A 13,903-nucleotide genomic window follows, 5' to 3' on the forward strand; every position below is an offset into this window, starting at 1 on the left:
TTAAAAAGTAGACTAAAACGCAAAATAATACACTTTATTGTGTATCCTTTCCTCCGCCTAGAACATAGATATGTAATATCTCCACCCTTGTAATTCCAGCCCGGTCCGAAAAGAAACCCTGCGTACGCCAATGTAATTAGGTGAACACACAGAGAGGGAGGGGGGATTATACCGGATGTGGATCAGACCTCAGGGCCTCCTGGATGGTGTGCGGTTACGTCGTCGCCTTGTAATCAAGGAATCCTGCGTTCGAAACCCGGTGGAGGACATCCTGGTTCGGATCCCACTTGAAACTGTAGGTCCAGTTTAGCCTTTCTGTGCATAAAATGAACTTAAACAAAGCAGGGATCGGATCCTCGTTGGACTGCAAAATTTACATTTGTGCTTTATGAACGTTCCTCGTCTGGTGACGATTTTTACCATTATTTCTTTCTACCCAGACACGCTTTTAATGTACAAAACTGTTTAACGACCAAGAACTCGGATTGAAATGAAACTTGAAGAAAAGAAATTCTTATAATTTCCATTGCGAGTGCAAGAGAGATTCCCATACACGACATGACGCTGCTCCAGTTCCCCCACAATTTCACTTTCAAGATGATTGGTCCCTTGGCGGTTGCAGCAACTGAATAACACACGGCATGAACATCCGCGCATGACGATTCACCAGCACATATCGGCGATCAATCTGAAGAGGTGTGCTGACAGCAACCAATCTGCTCGATTCTATCACCCTTGGGGAGCACCGAGAACTTTCTTATTAGCACAAACAAGGCCGTTCCAGAAGCTGAGGCAATGGAACAGCAAGTGCTTTTGTTTCCCATTTTTCCTTGCAAAGGAGATAGTTTTCGTTCTGGTCACCAGGTGGCCTTCCCCCCTTTCTTATTGTAATCCGAAAGGAAAGGAGAACCCCCTCCCACCTTCCTCTTTTCTTTACTCGAGACAGCACACGGTGCTGCAACCATGGATCCATTGTCGATCCTCTGTTGTGAGGGAGGAAGCACGAGCAAAGGAACTGCTAAAGAGAAAAACGTAAAAGAAGGCACGGGGAGGCGACTTTTATAGAGGAAAGTGGTGCCAACTAATCAATTTTTCAACTAGATCCACTAAGGTTGCATTTATTTATCTTATTTTCTTGGCCGATTCCTTTCCAAAAGTTTCGAGTATTCAAACGGGGGAAGGAGTCTGGTTAAAACATGAATACTGTAGACTGCTCAAAAGGGGCAACAACCGATCAGACGCCATAAAATTGGACGAGGTGTGTGTGCCTCGATGAGCTGCGAGTTCCACAAAACAAACCCTGCCTCTCTGAGTTGCAAGTTTCAGGAAAAGAGTCCTGTCTCGTTGAGCTGCAAGTTCAACAAAACAAATCCTGCTTCGTTTAGCTGCGAGTTTCACAAAACAAACCCTGCCTCGTTTAGCTGCGAGTTCCACAAAACAAACCCTGCCTCGCTGAGTTGCGAGTTTCAGAAAGAGAGTCTGCCTCGCTGAGATGAGAGTTTCAGGAAAAAAGAGTCCTGCCTCGTTGAGATAAGAGTTTCAGGAAAAGAGTCCTGTCTCGCTGAGATACGAGTTTCAGAAAGCTAATCCTGCTCCGATGAGTTGCGAGTTCCAGAAAGCTAATCCTGCCTCGCTGAGATGCGAGTTTCAGGGAAAGAGTCCTGCCTGTTGAGTTGCGAGTGCCAGAAAGCTAATCCTGCCTCGCTGAGCTGAGAGTTCCAGAAATGAGCTAAAAATTTCAATCTTATCTGCAGGTTCCAAAAACTGAGATAGATATCTTTCTGATCAACGAATCGAATTTATGAACTAATCATAAGATACTTCGAATCCATAAGTTCTGCAACACTGTTTAACAAGCTTCTCTTCAAGTCTTTTCAGAAGAACACAAAGAGGAGGTAGAGGATAGAGTCGCTATTTCATTCCACCGTCGACCGACCTTTTTGCTCACCTATTTTCGCTGGCAGCGAAGGGCCATTGTGAAGCAATGGGGAACCCTTCGCCCCTGCAAGCACTTGTGTGCAGTTTCGCCATGAATGTATCCGTAATGACCCCATACAACGAATGCGCCTCTACAGTCACAACAACGGCTCCAACCGAAATGCAAGAGTTCCTCGAGGACCAGGTAAAAGCGGGCCATATTTGGAAACACAATCCTCACCCAAACACACACAGACATACTAGTATACATTTGTATGGAGCAGGCTGTTTTCTTTAGTAAAGGGGGGCCTCCTGGCGGACAAAAGCAGAAACAGATCTGAAGAGGAACCTGGAATTCCGTGGCGGAACTGTACTATACAAAAGAGAGGTGAAATCATCGAGGGTCAATGCGGAGAAGAAAAGAACTCTACGGTTTTTCCGTTAAATGTGTAAAGGTGAGTCTAGGGTCGGTTCACACTATATTACAGAGGACTGCAGGTTATTATTACTAGCATTTGTTTATAGAAATATTCACGTGTTATTCCAAGATCTTAAAGGTGCGTAGCCTATATCTATGGCATAACAAGCAATATTCTTACATCGGTGAATTTACTATCGAGTCAAGTACGAAAAAAACTCATGGACAAGACTTTTCCCTCAGTCAACATTAGTTTCATTACGTAGCTTTTATTTGCAGTTTTCCCTATATTCTATTTGTTCCTTCAACATTGCCGCATTTTACCAGATTTTATATTATAATCTAGATAGACAAGGCGAGACGATAGTGCACAACAAACTGGCAATCGATGCCACAAACAGACAGGGGACGGACATTTGAAGATCAGGAGCGAGCAGGTGACGACCAGTCGAGATCATAAGTGGACGGATGACAACCAGTCGAGACCATAAGTGGACGGATGACGACCAGACGAGACCATAAGTAGACGGATGACGACGAGAAGCGGGCGGGTGACGACCAATCGAGACCGCGGGTGACGACCGGTCAAGCCCAGAAGCGTGAGGGTGACGACGACCAGTCGAAACGAGACACGAGCTGGTCGGGAGCCGATAAAATAAATAAAAGATGTGAAGTCCAAACGAGAACATTCTCAGTTCGGAATGGGAATCAATTTTGTGTGGTTTGTTGTGCCGCGCAACTTTGAAGAAATATATATATATAAAAATAATAAAATTTTTAAAAATCACACCTGCGATGAACAAGACGAACGGAAAGTTTTCCACTAGGAAAGCGACAGCACACAGAGTTGCCAACGACACAATAAGGTTCCGTTTCAGGCGTTACGTCACTGATAGGGGCAAGTCAGTTGATTACAGCAAAAGTTGTTTACTGCTCTTCCTTTCAGGAGTTTATCATGCCGTGGGCTTCTTTATCTTGGCCTTTCTTGTAGCGGTGACTGCGCTGAAAGCTATTCGAGGTATTAAATTCATTGACTTATGGAAAGGAAAGCTGGTAAATGCAATCAAATTCATGGCCAGATAACGCAAATTGCCTGGAAAACGGATTGCTATACTTTCTACGATAAAAGAATATTGTGTAAAAGACTCTAAAATGTACGTATGTGCATACAAACGACATGCATAGAGACGCCCCCCCTTTCCCTTTCATATAGGGTTATTTTGTCACTTCCCTCCACAGAAAACTAAAATTCTTAAAAATCCATGTTTCTTGATGCTACGTCAAACAAATAAAAGGAACATGCATATATATAATAAAGTGAATCCCAAGCTAAAGAGTACACTGTGGGCAGTGTTGCCAGAAGCTGTAGGACAGAACGTTTGGAGAGTAGAGTATGAACTGCATGGGACCGCTTTCGCTCGCTATAATAGTACTCGTTGGACTCTCCCATCCTCGAGCGTATTTTATTGTGGCAATAGTCGTACGGTACACACATATCGTATAAAAATCCGCCTTGCTAGTTTCAGCTCGCAATAATCTTAATTTTCATATATCATTGTGTATTGGTAAGATAGGCTAAACTCCATTTTCAAATGGAAATGACGACTGTTCACTTGAGTTTCAGTTTCAGTGCGTCTGGCACCTCACGATCCATATTTGAGGATCCACTACCACAGACAAATCACGGTTATGCGTCTACTACTGGGCTTTGATTGTGTACAGCTCGTTTTGTCTGTTGGGGAGTTATTCACTCGAGCGAAGAAGCTCTCAATTCCGTACGCAATCTAGCGTCGTCACTTCGAACTATTTGGCGCTCGAACGAAATCCTCTCGCTGAAGCAATCCAACTGGCACACACCAAAATACACTTTACAAGAAGGGGGGGGGGAGAAACGAAATTCTGAAAATACAAAATTCTGCCTCAGCATTCCCTTGTCTCAAAGTACATGGCGGTGGACTTTGACAACAGCTCTTATTTTAAAACTTTCCAATTTTTTGAAAATGAAAGACATGAATGCATCATACTAGGATAATCATAATAATGGATTCCCCGCATATTCAGTCATTTCTCTTCTAATGCCCCCCAATAAAGTCTTCATTTATTTTATTACCGTCTTATAAACAGAATTTATCACCAGAGTTTGTTGTAAACTGTCCAACACAACCACGACGCCTACCCTATCAGAGTTATTTGAAACAATAAGGTCTTTCGACGGTTCTGACCAATTCACTTCCATTTAAAAGAAAGAAATACTGGTGCGATATCCTCCCCTCCACATTTTCCTAAACCACTCCCAAGATCAGGAAAGAAATATATATGCAACGCCTTAGATCCTATTCAGCGTGGTGCGAACCCCCCCCGCAATGGAAGTTCTATTCATTAACTCGCTGAAAGCCGCGAAGACAAACAACCTCTTGCGGGTGCCTCTCTGGAGGGTCTCTGGTTTGAATTTCGGTGAAAAATGTCTCCCATGTTCACCTCCCCCGCCCGCCCTTCCTTCCTTGCGTCGGCCCCCTAAGTCTGCCAGTAACAAGAACTGCGCCAGAGCATTATACACCCTGATATTAACGTTCAAGGGTTTTTTTTTCCTATGCTTCTTTGGCGGCAATGTTGCCAGGACCTAACTTTGGTTCGAGGAAGACGAATCTGGCAACAAAAGCGACTGATATAGAACTTTGTAAAAAAAAAAAATAGAGACATGATATTGAGGGCAGCTACAATTCTTGCCACACGCACAAAAATGTTCGCCAAAAGAGATTGTAAACAGTCAACACAGGAACAAAAATTGTCACCAGAAGAGATTTTAAAAAGACAATTAATGAACAAAAATAGTCAGCAGAAGAGATCAAACAGGCAATGCATGAACACAAATAGTCACCAAATCGTCTCGGGGAGAGTAACCGAAAGTTGTCTTCTGGATGCGTGGCAACCCTGTTTAACCACCAACAGATAGGACTTGAAAATATGGGAGGAGGAAAGAATGAAGTGAATAAATTTTCGGCGAAAAATAGAGTCGTAGCTCTCGGGGCGGCAGGGGGTATCGTCACCGTCAACTTCCGCAAGATCTCTTCATATAGCAAGAATTGCCACTTGATTATCCCCGCAAGTTCTTCAATTTTGAGAAAATTGAAGTCTCCAGAAACGTTGAACTAGATGATCAAAGTAAGAAAAAGACAGACTCACCTATTTTCTGTTTAACTGTCAAGATTCGTAGCGAAATAAACTTGCATCTGGATACTTTGGGGATCGGATAAAAAGAACGTACTTTTCTGGAAGTATTGGCGATTTTAGTTACTATTTGTACGATTCCCTACCACCAAATCACGTGCTTGAAATTATAAAATGAAATCATTTTATTTCTACTCCCTTGGCACTTTAAATCTCTCATTAACAGAACAGAATTCCATAACATCTGACATTTATCCCAAAATGTCACCATATTTTATAACTTAGTTTTTGAAAGTTGGATGACACACTAATGTGCGTTGTGCACTGGTGCGAGTTGCAATTCACTGCAGTGACTCGCTTTTCTGTGTCTTATTATAATCGAGACGATGAGGATGAATGAAGATTAGGAGAAACTGATGAATTAACTATCACACAAGAAGCCAGAATTCGAACTTGGAACCTTCGGTGGCGAGATTATGTGTGAGTCAATTACCGAAAGCTTGGCAGTAACTCAGCTCAGTTCTGCTTCGTTTTCAAAGATTGGGAACCGTAATGAATTCATTCATTCACGGTTCATTCATATCAGGAGCTTCAGGCAAGGTTCATCTGCACTTCACTTCAGGCTATACCACAGCCATGGAGTGAATGAAGGGGTAATATTTCATCAACAGCTATTCTATTGCTGTTAGCTAATATTTACAAATACAACATCCACATAAAATAAAAGAAAGGAACATTTGATCAGGTAGTCACTTGAACATGGGCCAAGTTCAAACATTTTTTTTTTATTTTCCGGCCACGGGAATATTTACAGGTTGATTCTCAACAGTACCACAGGCTTCTCCTTCGTTATTCCCCTCTGGCTACTTTTAATTAAGAATTCTTTGTTTTTTCCCCCTTCTGTTTATTAATATCGAAACGTGTCCTTCATTTCTCCAGAAAGTTTCCTTCCACAAAAGGGGGAGGGGGGGACGTCATGAAAATTGTGACACTGTCGACTCGGACGTAATTCTTTCCACCCGTCCTCTGGAGAACAGGGAATAAGGGGGTGGCAGTGTGATAAGAACTAAGGACATGAGAAAATGGAAAGAAACAAAGCAAGTGCAAATGGAAAAGAACTGACATCTCTTTCCTAAGAAGAAAAAAACATTTCCCTCAAGTGCAAGCATTAATAAACAAAAGAATAAGGGAAGGAGATAGGCAAAAGTCGACAGTTTTTAATTTGCACCCTCCCATCTCCCTCACGACAAGAATTCAGAATGTTGCAGGGCCGTCTCTCCGAACTCGTTCTTCATTAACGTTTAAACGACGCAGGACCCTTTTTTTTCTTCTTTTTAATTAACATTGAACACCTAATTTCTATGTTAGGAATTGTTCTTAAGGCCAGATAACGTTCCGGAGACCGAAGTCACAAAGAACTCCCGGGGTCGAAGCTCCGAACAGGAAATTAGTTGGAGGTTCCCTTATTATTCTCCTCTTGGCGCCTCCCCCTCCTCCGGATCTCAATCCTGGCTTCCTCCCGCCTCAAGGCCTGAAGCTCCGAATGTCCGTCGCCTTGGTCGAAGTGAGCCTGGATTTGAAAAGCAAGGAAATTGAAGCTGGGACGAAGGGAAGGGGGGAGGGGGATGTGCTTGTTTTATGTTCCTCGTACACCTTGTTTTCTCCTCGTCTTTCCTCCGGCTGTTGCTGAGATTCCATTCACTTCGAATAAACTTCCCTCCCTCTCTGCCTCTGATACCGTAAATCTCCCAAGTTTGTAATTGCGAACGTACTCTCAACAAGCGAGACGTGGATTCATGCGGTGCTGGGAGTATGTCTCTTCAACAGGCTAACGTTACTTATCTGACTATGTGGCCCTAGGGGGAGAACATTGTTACTGAAAAGGAGTAGAGGGTTTGCAGAGCTGCATGCAGAAACAAGTTCAGTTGCTGCCAGAAACGGTGTGCATGAACAGTATTAGCCTCGTCTAGTTCGCTGCACTTTCTAACACTAGGTGTAGTGCAGGTGTATTCCGGCGTCAGGCTGGTGCAAGGAAATGACGTTCAATCAAGTAGACAAATAGCGGTGTTCAAGTTCAGAAGATTCAACAAATGCCTGTCTGCTGCTTTAAACGTTCGTTTCATTAGCACGCACCACGTTGACCCTACGCCACACAAAACACTACTCCAGAACATAGTGAAAACGGTGCAGACACCAAATCAACGAAGTAGAAGAGTCAGAATTGCAGCGTTTAAACCAACTAGACGCGTGAGTGCAGAAAGTCAAAAAGTGCAGCGGACGGGCCGGGGCTATTGTCCATCCTTATCATTTACCACTCCCAGGTCTGTAAGGAGTCGCCTTCCATGTAGTACACCTTGAAACTGCATTCTTGCAAGCAAACGAGGCTCTGACGCCTGTACTCACAGTCAGTACAATATTCTGTGCGATGTGTTTGGTGTCCTGTCTACATGCATTTGCGACTGTGCCTTCACCCATCTCATCACCATTAATTCTTTATCGTCACGATCAGCCAAAGTTAGAACAAAAGCGACCTGCAGCTTCTGGGGACAGAGGTGGGACATCAAACTTTGATATTGAGGATACATGGTTATTTGCCATTTCATCAAATACAGTCAAGTAACTTGCAGACGGGTGCATTTCTGGACTCGAGAACGACAAAGAGAAACATGGAAAACAACTCATTATGTTCTTACGCATGCGCAGACCATAAAACGTTCGCTTACGTACAGTAAAACCTGCCAGTTACTTGTTAAACACCCTGCGAAAGGGAAAAATCCTTCCTTCCCATAAACGATTCACGCTCACCTTACGCAGCTAACCCACTCGAATATAAATCTTCCACGGTATTGATTCACAACTCCCTTAAATGACGTCACGACATACATGGGTTCGTTCGCAGAGTGATTTTTCGGAGCAGAGGAATGTATATACGATGCGCACCTGCGGCTAAATGAAAGACAGTGGAAGTATCCATCCCTTTTCCAACCAGCAATAACACATGCTCATCGACAACCATTCCTGAAGTTATGTCACAGTTTCGTGAGCATTTGGAAGAAATGAATGGGGGGAGTCGTGAAACCAAGACCTGCCGTGGATCACAGTCATTCATACGACCGGCGCAGTGAGTCCACCCATTTTCCATTCATCCTCCGTACCATTTAAGACCCCGGACCAGAGTTATAAATTACTCTCCTTTACAGCTCCTGACGATACATGTAAATGGAACCCACCGTCAGGCAGGGAAGAATTATGGTGTCCCATCATACATCAGAACCTCCGGTAGCTCCGTCCGTTGTAGCGAAAGTAGGGGGGGGGGAGGGGAGCGTAACGTTGTTTGTGATTTACACACTGTTTTGATGCGAGTCTCGTAAAAGCCGATAAAAAAGAAAGACGAGTTTGCGCGATCCTGTCCATCCTCATTATATTACTGACTGGCTGAAAACGCCAATTCATTCGCGGCAACAGTAACAACTTGGGACAAAATTGAGAATGAGGATGAACGCGACGCGAAGAGGAACAGAGAAAAATAATACCCAGCTTGCAAAAGCTGTGCGCCCACTGAAGCGGAAAAGGCGTGAAGAAGAGAAGAGCGGAGCGGAAGAGTCATTGAGAAAAATCTATGTAATCGAATGTAGGCTCGCCCACTGAGACGGAAGCTGAGAGAGGCGAGATTATTCGCCTCCAAATATATTATATTTACTGCTTTTCAGACGCTTAAAATTAATCGCTTTCAGAGAACTGTCAATATTTTATGCATTAACTTAGAACTTACATTTTCCCCATATTAAACAAAAAAGGCATTGTTAGAATGTGTAACCGCATGTTACAATATCCTTACAAATAACTTTCTCTACTTCGCGCCGCTCCAGCATTAGTAAGCCTCAGCATTAGAAATGCACCTGTTATCAAGTGCTATCTTGCACATTCTTCAACTTCCGTCTCAGTGTGTGTCCAGCCTTAAAGTGTAACCTTAAAACAGATATTAAAGAAGCTACATTGGAAAATGAATGTAAGTCTGTGCCCTGTGCATTGCACCGTACCAGCAGGAAAGACTCCACACAATCCACATCTTGGCCGTACTGGATGTGATGTGATCAGTACCATGCTTAAGACGCCTTCAAGAGCCACTCATGCAAGCATATCGACGGAAACGTCCCTGCCAGAATAACAGGAAATCAAATCAAGACACGGCCTGCTTTGTAATATTGGAAATTGTAGTAGCCTTCCCTTTGTTGTTATTTTCACGTCACTTTTCGTCCTCTAAGTTAATCACGACGATGAGGATGAATGGAAAATTTACAAAATGCATAAAGGAACGAACACAATCAAATCGGTGGTCAATCCTTCATCAGTTCCATTCAATCAGAACTTATTCTCATCATCACATCAGCCAAATGTGCGACATAAATTAGATAAAATACTAAATAGCATCACTGAGGAGTAGTGCTACATTATTTTCTGTGGCTAGTCGGCTCCTATCACTTAGCACCGTGTTACAGTGTCAGCAGACATAACCGACCGACGGAATGATAAGGAGTCGAGAAATAATAAATTTGCTGCATAAATATTACGCATTTATCATGGAAACAGTTTAGAAAAAATAATGAATAGTAAATTTTGAAAGTTTTTGAACATATATTGTATTAAGACACTTGAATGTATTTCTAAATAAATTATCCTAATTATCAAAAACATATTTTTGGACATCCTGTATCTGTATCTAGGTAAATGTGTGAACTTCAGGCTTCCCCATAGTTCAAACATTCGACACTACCGCCACCGCTTTCAGGCGGTGGATCAGTAATTGCTATTTGCACTGTGTTATAATTTTTAAAAAAATAACGAAAAGGCAATAACATGTGCCTCAAAACATTAAAGGAACCGACGTGCAATCAACATATGCTAATGAATTCTCATCCCCACGAAACATTGTGGCAGACAATCAAGACTCACGGTGGTGGAGAGGCGAAAAAAAAAAACAAGAGGTCGATGATTGCAACAAAAGACAATCAACTAAACTTCGCAGCGGGGAAGGGAGAACTACGTAATCTTCCTGTTGCTTTCTCAACTGTTACCAGAATGAGAAAGAGGTGGGGATGGGACGGTGTGTACGTTGGGGGGAGGGTGTCAGTATGTAATTTTCTGCAGAAACGACGTGAAAATACAGCCTCCGCGGCCCACTCGTGGCTGCATCGCTATAATTGATAGCTGCAACCGGTACGCGGAACAGCAGCGCCGCGCGTGGGAGATCCTGGAATTAAACCTGGAAACAACAGACTTGATGGCTCTGGACTTTCCGCACACTGCCAACAGCTAAAAAAAATGCACGGGGAGGAGAAAGTACTGCCGATTATAACAATGCATTATTTATAAACATTACGGTTTCCGATGCCTCGGTCCCGCCTTCACAAGAGTGTCGTCACACACGACTATGAACAGCTGTTGACTACACACGTTCGTGACGAAAGACGAGGTAGAAAAAAGCGAGATGGAGTGAATGAGGCGTGTATGTAAGGAGCGCCCATGTCATGTAATAAAATATCGTAATTCATACGCCAGGACGCGCTGACTGCAAAATAATTAACCTCGTCTTCGCTTCCTGGTCACCTGCTAAACAGTAGGACAACGCAGTGTTATCGCGTGGTGAACAAATGCGCATCGACACTGAATAACACGAAACAACTTGAACGAGTCTTCTGCTCTTCTAAAAATAAGACCTGATTGCAAATTCTATTCAGACCAGCGTAAAAGATGTGTGTGTCAGTATCTCCAGAAGTCGCATCACAATCATTTTTTCTAAAAAAAAAAATTCCCTTATTGGAATCCACAGGAGGTAGGAAATTTACGATTTTGGTTCGTACTTATAAATAGGTCGATTTTTAGGTAAAAAACACATTTTTTTCTGTTGCTTTGGAAGTCGGCCAAAGCCGGCGCGATACGACACCAGGGGTCTCGGGTTCGAATCCTGGCCTGGGCATGGATGTTCGTGAGTGTCCATTCATCAATTTCACCATATCATCACTCATGCCCATCTTCGCAAATTGGCCAAAAAGTGGCACAAGAACGAAGTAAAATAAAGGAAAAAGCCGGTAGGAGTGCCGATGCCGACCATATGGTTGAAATGTAATTTGCAAAGTCTTAATTCATATAAAAATGCATAATTTAGCCTTTAACGCATAAAACACACATTTCTAGGGAAAATAACATACAGGAGTTCATGCATAAAAAAAAAACGAAACGCATGGAAAATTAGTAAATTACTATCCTATCCTATCAGCAGGGCTCGAAAAATCCCGGTCGCCATGGCGACTAAAAATTTCAGCCTTGCGACTGTGATCTTTTGCTGTAATATGTACGAAATTTTGATGATTCTAAGTTCAAATTGCAGTACAGCGTAAGTTAGCAAATGATTTTTTTTTTATCAACGTTGTGAACATTCCAGAGTCTGTAACAATTTCTTACCCTTTGTCCCCCAACACCCCATTTCCTGCTTTATCAAATAATTTAGCGATGTTTTGAATACCGTGATGCTCAGCATCTTATACAGTGTGTTTCAAAAGTCGCACATCCAAACTTTGGAAATGTATATCATGAAAACCGTAAGAGATATTTACACCGGGTTTTCTGCATTATAAAGCCTCATCCATTGATATATTTTTCAATGCTTAAAATTATCAGTTCACTCCGTACAGAAAATTATATAAATTAATAACTGACGGAAAGCAGACATTAGTCATCAAATGTCTAATTATGACCCTTCGATAATTTCTTACATATTTTTCTTACTCAGGAAGTTCATTTCTGGAAAAAATTGAATGCTGCTTTCCGTCATTTGCGAACAATATTGGTCATGTGCAACATTTGATGAATGTTTTAACTGGCGATTTTATGGATTGACTGAAAAGTGCCATTTTGGGGACATATCTCCGTATATGGCAACACTAGCAGGTCGAAATATTGCCAACAGTCGCATGCAACATGTGTCTATACATTTACGTGAAAAATCGTAAATCAAGATTTTGTGCCGAAATTGGACTCTTGAGAGAATCCTAGGCAGCCCCTGGTTACATTGAATTCTCTTCGCTCACTTTCGACGCTACCGTGCCTGTTTTTTTTAATTGATTCAGCATGGCGTATTCATTGGAGCAGTGCGTGTGCATTGCTGAAAAGTATTTTACTACTCATTCTTACACTCATGTGCAAGAGGTTTTTCAATAAAAATGCCCTGCTTCTGCTGTACCTCACAAAGCAACTGTTTTACAACCAGTGAAACACCAACAAGATCCCACAAATTGTTTGAGTTGGTATTTATTGTTGAAAATCAGTTCTCAGAAGTTTTCAGCAAATCAACAATGGTTTTTAAAACAATGTAATTGCTTTTATTTAGATAAATGTTAACATAAATTTATGAACCCAGTGATAGCCTACAGGATTAGTTTAGTGCAGAAAACCCGGTGTAAATCTCTTACGATTTTAATGATATACATTTTCAAAGTTTGGATTGCGCGACTTTTGAAACATACTGTTTGAAACATACTGTAGTATGCACAATTGCTAGTATGTGGTTTCCTGGCGCCTGATTTTGACAGCTGGCGCCTAGATTTGAAGAAAATTTATCGAGCACTGCCTATCAGGGACACGCATGCAAGTGCTTACAGAAAAATTCCGGAATCGGTTCGACAAGAAAGCACAGGGTACTAGAAACTGCGTAAAGTTGCTCAGGTTCTGAGTGAACGTGTAGGTGATATTGATGGCGTAAGTGTGCACGTCTGAGTAAGTGTGATGTGGAAATTACGTTTTCGAAATAAAATACATTGTTCAGATATAACAATTGTTCAATGGACAATTTGGAAATGTGCTTTGTCGGTCATTGTAATGAATTTAATGCAAAAGTATCTAACGTTCTGCTCCCACTTTTATCTTGTATCTTTTAGCCACACATTTCAACTGTTTTAGAACATAAAAAATAACATCTTTCGGTGTTTTAGCAATTAAAAATCCGCTCCCTATTTATAAACGAACCAGGAGCTATCGGTACACAATGCATACTTCCTTCAGTAAAAAAAATGAGACGAGAATGTGGGAACATTGACACACGCTGATCTTTTGCTTCAAATACCAACAATCCACGAACTTTCTTAAAGAATGAACGCTGCCTTCATTTTTCAACAAACCACAGGTTTTGTTTAACTTTGGTATACGTTTATGGTTTGATGCAGGTGTCAACAAAAAAAAATCTAAGGAGACGTTTACTTCAAATTTGAACAGAATAATATGATTTTCAATGTGTACAGCAAGAAACAATTCAACCTACTTTTATACCATGGAACGAAAAAAAAAAATAATTAAAAATCCGAAAACGGGACAACACTCACTGACTCACGTTGACAACGACTTCTG

General features: G+C 42.0%; 1 protein-coding gene across 12 annotated transcripts in view; it reads right to left on the minus strand.

Annotated features, from left to right (window-relative positions):
• The window catches only part of hth (Meis homeobox homothorax), a 493,174-nt gene that overhangs the window by 282,863 nt on the left and 196,408 nt on the right, over positions 1-13,903 (minus strand). The gene's annotated exons all lie outside the window — the stretch shown is intronic.

This window comes from Lepisma saccharinum, chromosome 3 (genome assembly GCF_977018435.1).
Source record: "Lepisma saccharinum chromosome 3, izLepSacc3.1, whole genome shotgun sequence".
Classification (NCBI taxonomy): domain Eukaryota; kingdom Metazoa; phylum Arthropoda; class Insecta; order Zygentoma; family Lepismatidae; genus Lepisma; species Lepisma saccharinum.